Here is a 6,185-nt window from a genome sequence, read left to right on the forward strand (position 1 = left end):
GAACTCCCAGGGTCACTGAGCTGGGCAGGATTTCTTTTCCCAGACCTCAGAAGGAACAAGGGCATCCAGAGCCCAGAGCAAGACCAAGCAGCCAAGCTTCCTGCTGATGTGCAAAGAAGAAAACTTGAGCATCAGAGACAGGAGGCCAGTTGGCTTCTTATATGCCTTGCTACTAAAAAATGAGTTATAGTGACTGCAGGAGTTGAGTAGGAGGTGAGCAACAACAGGAAAGTGCAGGGTTTGGGAGAAATGAAATTCAAGAAAACCACCTTTCTGGTCAAAACTTTCTATTCCTTGGTGCTTCCTGGGCTCCCTTCCTAGGTTCTACTTTCCACTAGAAGAGAGAGAAACAGCTTTTGATTCCAGTACTCATGTTCTTTGAGATTTCTCTTTGTACAGTTCACTCAGTCAACATTTATAAAATCCTTACTCTTTACTGAGGCTAGAGGAGGGAGGTAGATTCAGTTAAGCATACAAGAGATTAGTCAGAGGTCTGACAGGAAGAACATTTTATAAGTGAATCCCACCTGCCAAGTCATTGGAATCTGCTTGCTCTAATAATCTGTGATCTAGACCCCACTTATAGGAAGGAACGCATTAACTCTTCCTACCCTCCCTCTGGATTGTGACCCTTTTATAGCAGACATAGATTAACAGCAATAGGGATTATCTGGGCCCTTTTGTTGGGGCTGTGAAAATTGACATAGTCCATAGAACCACTCACCTCAAAATAAAAAGCTAAGTTGAAGAGGTGACATTCATGAAGGAGAAGCCTAGAAGGTTAGGTCAACATAGGAAGACCTATGCAATTGAGTGGGTGTGTACACGAAAGGAGAAATGGAGGTGGAAAGGCCCTTGACTAGGATACGCATAATGTTATAGGAAGTGGGTTCCACTGAGGGGTCTGAAGGTGTGAAGGTTTCTGAAAGTGCCTCTTAGGATAGAGAGTGGGGAAGGGAGTGAGAATCTGAGAATATGAGAACCTTCAAAGGAACCTCCTCAACTTCTAAACAAAGTATTTCAAGCTTAACTTTGTTTAGTATGTTTTCTACTTTTGAGCTATAATTCAATCTCTTCACTGAGACCTAAAATAAAACCACACATGCCTCTCTGAAGGTAGAAACCAAACCCTACTCTGTAAAAGCTGCACAGGCATCATTAGTTTCTCTGCTGAGATGTGGGGTGCCAGGCAAATGATCCGAGGGTGAACCTTCTTCACCATCTCTCCATCATCACCATCCATTCAACCATTTCAACAAATACTCTGATGAGGGCAAAGTAGTGGGCTGGGGGTTCAGGGAAGCAAGCAGGTTTCCATGAGATAGCTAAGACTGGGACTCCTAGACAGGGACTAGAGGATGAAGGTCAGTCATGGGCTCACAGCAGCAAGGAGGGAGTCACTGGCTGACTGGGAAATCGGGGAAGTAGAAAATCTTGAAGTCTGCCCAGCGTAGTTGATCAGAGGTGACATCTGGGGAGAGAGGTTGAGCTCTATGCTTGGGATTCCCCAGGTTGCCCATCTCTGATTTGCAGAAGGAACTGGGCATCATGGCACTCTTTGAGAGAGTCAGAAGTGATGTCGGCAAAGATCACACTGGCGCAGTATCAGAAACGACTCCAGTGTGGAACCCTTTGTAGCACCAACGCAGAAGCAGATCAATTCCTTCGAGCTTGTTGCTTTGGTACTTCTGCTCCCACTGGGTGATGAGAATGTTGAACTGTCATGGCTGGTCAAAAAAGCAGAGCTAGTGAATGAGATCCGGTAAGGAAAAGATCATTCAAACTCACCATGGGTGAGAAAACTCATCCTCCAACTCCACCAGCACCCGAACATCATCTGCTGTCAGGACATCAAGCACCGATAAATAGAAGTCCTGATCAGGAATCTGCTGGGTCAGGTAATAGGCTTTCTTCATCTTCTAAACAATAAAGTGCTCTGGATCCATTCAGAATTTATCCCTGGGGCTGCTGGATAGGCTGGTGGTGGTCCTGCTGGAGCTGCTGGAACTGGAAAGGATGTCCTCTGCATTGGGCAGAACAAAACCTGCCAGGTTCAGAAGGTTGCAGGAGATTTCCGTATTGGCAGTGGCAGAGCAGAATCAGGTAGGACGGACTCCGTGTGGGAAGGGCTGAAAACCCAGAGACACTGCTCTCACAAAACTTCACCAGAGCTCTGGATCTAGCATAAGTGTCAGGCCATCAGTTTCCCACAACCTCCAGTGGAAAAAATAATGGTATAAAGGAAAATATTGAGATTTAGAAATTGGTCAAGAAATCGGGAATCCCTCTGTAGCTGTCCTGCCCAGGTGGAGGTCAGAGGGCGGGGCTACAGCCAGACCAGCACAAGGAAACAGGGAAATGCCATGACATTAGCAAAAGGAGGTGTGGGGGGATTCTACACATTTTTTTCTTCTTCTTCCCTGCCATGCCTTCTTTGCCCAGCCTGAAAGCCTTCAGGTGGGTGGGTGCGCACTCCCCAAAAAAGTCCAGAGTTGAGACCAAAGCTTTCCCATGGCACAGAGAGAAAGAGCCCCATTGGCCCAAGGGCAAGTTCTTTGGCTGCTGCTTTTGACATCTGCCTGTGGGTCCCAGTCCTAAAGTTAACTTGTGCAGGACCCTTTACCCATGCCTAGCCAGAAAGAAAAAAAAAGCAGGTTTGGCCTGACAGACAAACCATATTAACAATCTATAAAACCCCAACATAAAAAGATACAACTATTTCAAGAAATATGCTGTGCACACACAGATACTTAACAGAGACAAAAATAATAGACTGTCTTTCTCCCATTAATGTCTCAATATCTATCTGTACACCTCTACGGTGGTGACTAGAGAAGGGGCCTGAGCGAGTGGACACCTCCAACCACTACTGGAAGCTTCTACGGTGCACACACACTGCCTGTATAGCAAGGCAACTGGCCAGTTGGCCACGTTTTTTTGTTGTTGTTGTTGTTGTTGTTTCAAAGTGATGGTTTTTGTCCCTGCTTTTACATTGCTTCTGCTTTGGGGCCTTTTGATCACACATTTTTCCTGGAGGTGGGAGCTTTTTCTCCCTACAGTGCCCAAGAAGAGACAACAATCATGGCCATATAGCCAAGCTACAAGCAGACACCATGATATCCCACCATTGAGACAAGAGGCAATAACAGCTGCTAAGCATTACATGAGAAGAGGAAAGCCTATCTCCTGATCATATCCACCAGGAGACACCCAGTAAACTTAATAAAACAGCCACAAACATCCATTTAAACATTAAAAATCCACACAACTACTGGAAATAACCAGCAAAAGATACCAAAACATCCCCCAAAACAGAAAAGAATAGCTAAGACAAATGAACTGGAGACAAAGGCTTTCTAGAAGAAGAAGAGCAGGTTTTGGATTTGCCTGAGAAGGAATTCAGAAGAATGATATGGAAACAAATTCAAATGCTCTGAAAAGGGGTGGAGGAAAACAAGGAAGAAGTCAGGAAAGTACTACAAGACCAATCAAACAAGATTGATACAGCAGTGGAAAAAATTCAAAACCTGCAAAAAGAAACACCCAGAAGGTCATGGATCAACTGACCTTTGATGCTGATGTCCAGTGGAGAGTTAGAGTGAAGCCTGGGGGAAATGTTGACTTCCAGAGCCCAGGATTTGAGGTTCTCATCCAGCATGATGTTAAAACCAAAGCCCTCATGGCAGTTGTAGTGCTGCCGCACATACATCTTCAGCAGACTTGTTACATAAGGCTCTGATGAGATGATGATTTTGACAACAACATCCTTTATCTTCTCCCAGATGGCATCGCTGTTGATTCCCTTCTGACTCAGGTAGTTCCATAATGCCTTCAGTGTCCATTTGTGGCCCTGGCAGGAAGTCTCATCAGCATTGGCTTGGTACTTGACATTCTTTTTATTGGCACTGTAGTTAGGTTCATGAACTTGTTGCCAAGGCTCTTCATGGAAGGCAAATACTTGCAACTGGCAAAGCATACCAGACCATCTGAAAAGAGGTATATCTGCAGAGGATCATAGGACATAACATAAACATAGATCCGTAGATCAAATTTGTTGCCTCTGATGAGGTAGGGTTTGTGCAGATACCTCTGTACCAGGAGGGTCCTTCTCTTGGGGAGCTGACTCCACTTGTGAATGACCTGGATGCCGATGTCTCCAGCTGATGCTGGTGGCTTCACAATCCACTTTTGGCGACTGCTGTTCTCCCAGGCTTTGCGTAGGAGCTTGGCATCTTTGCGCAGGATAAAGGACTGGGGGATTCCTTCTTGAGGAAACCGAACTCCTTCTTGCAGAAGTGGCTCTGCATGCACGATAGGTTCTGCCGCAGCCGGTTTTTCCGCCCCATCTGGAATCTGTCTAGAAAGTGGTTTAGCTTCTGATGCTCCTTGAATGAATCGGAAACCAGCAGACTTTATGTGATGACCACAGCAACCCAGCCACTCATCATTTCTCTTGCTGACTTTGAAGTGGGATCGTCCAACGGTCTGTCTGACAATGTTGAGGGTCACAGTGCTCATCTTCCACCAGAGCAGCTATCTCTATTCCCAGGCAAGTTTCTCCACTCACTCATCTCAAGTGCCAAAACAGATGGTAGGGGGCATATGGGAAAGACACTGTAGATGAGGGCTAGTCGGACAACATTCTCATGATTGGACACAGCTTTGGTCAGAATATCCACACAGCTCTGAGAGATGGCTGCTACTGACTAACTGGGGGAGACAGCACTGAACCAGGAGCACTCTGAGTCTCCCTTCTGCTCTTCATTCTGATCATGACTGCAGCAATCTTCCAAACCATCTACTAGATCTTCTTCTACATCTTCACCTTCAACCTGATCTGGCTGGAGGTCAGTAGCTGAGCCAATTTCTTTAGCAGGTGAGTCCAGTGGCCTGCCTTCCTTAGACTCCTTCACAGGCTGGTCCAGATGGATGGAAGAGAGGTGGGTGGCCACATCCGCTATGCCAAGTGGTCGTGGGGGAGATTCAGGAGGTGGAATTTTGTCTCCTTCAAGTGATGAGGGGTCAACTGCAGATCCACAGGTAGGGCTGTGGTTGAGCCCATTGGCAGGTGAGGCAAGGAGGTGAATGCTGATCCATTTGGTACAGAAGACTGTGCTGTCCAACCCCAAAGTGTCTGAGGTGCCAGGTAGCATCCTACTATCTGTCCCAGCATCCTCCTGAGGAAATTGCTGGCCTACCCTGGGAGGGTTCCACCACTTGTTCTTATTGAGGAAACTCCACTGGAAGCTAGGGTTCACAAAACAAGATTGTTCAAATTGGTTGCCTTGTCTTGGAATCTTGCCAAAGGTTTTGCAGTCAACTTTCTCACATTTCAGTAAACGGAATCTCCTTAGTATGCAACTGAGAATCAGGGTTGTCATCCAGGCCAGAGAGATATGACTCTGCTCTCATGGTTGAGGTAGTCCGGTTGTACTGGTGAGAGGCAACACTTGTGATGAATGTGTCTGGGGAACTAGGGGTAGACATGGTGGTGTGGGCAGTGGCATCATTTAGGACAGTGTCATTGCTTTTGGGCTCCTTTTATGTTCAAGAAGCTGGGGTGTATAATCTCTGGTACCCCCTGAATGATGCCAGGAGACAATTTGAACCTTGCGTGTGGATACTGGCTTCAAGTCACTGGGGCCTGTGATGAAGGCACTTTCACGCTATTCGGACACATAAAGTTGTTATTTAGCATGAGCTTGTAGGAGGAGGAGAGTGGAAATGGGTTCTTCCCTGAGATGGGCAGAGGTCAGGCTCTTCCCTGAAAAGTTTTCTTCAGCTGCTCCCAGCCCACCATGCGACCTGCTCTCTTAGCCACTCTCTCCCCCACCTTCTCTTACCTAGACCCATCAGGAAAAGAGTTATTTGATGGACATTACAAAGACTAAGATGAAAAGAGACATATTAAATAATTTACTACATCACAGTTATGATAGCCTATTGATGGATAAGAGTCAAAGTACATATAGCAATAAAATCAGGTAGACTGCATTCCCTGAGTTCCTGAAAATTTATGATTTCTATTTTTGGATAATTATGTTTAAATGCACAACAGTTTTTCTTATGTTAATTAATTTTGTTTAAGATATGATTTTAAACAGCCATTCAAAAGTAAGTCTTTGAACAAATATAAAAGGTAATAAATTGTAAGATCAGTGGTTCAAGCCCACCAGCCACTACTT

At 45.7% G+C, this 6,185-nt stretch overlaps 1 pseudogene; it reads right to left on the reverse strand.

Annotated features, from left to right (window-relative positions):
- Positions 1-1,397: 1,397 nt before the first annotated feature.
- LOC102816806 overlaps positions 1,398-6,185 on the reverse strand; it is a 9,984-nt pseudogene continuing 5,196 nt past the window's right edge.

This window comes from Chrysochloris asiatica, unplaced genomic scaffold (genome assembly GCF_000296735.1).
Source record: "Chrysochloris asiatica unplaced genomic scaffold, ChrAsi1.0 scaffold00187, whole genome shotgun sequence".
Taxonomy (NCBI): Eukaryota; Metazoa; Chordata; class Mammalia; order Afrosoricida; family Chrysochloridae; genus Chrysochloris; species Chrysochloris asiatica.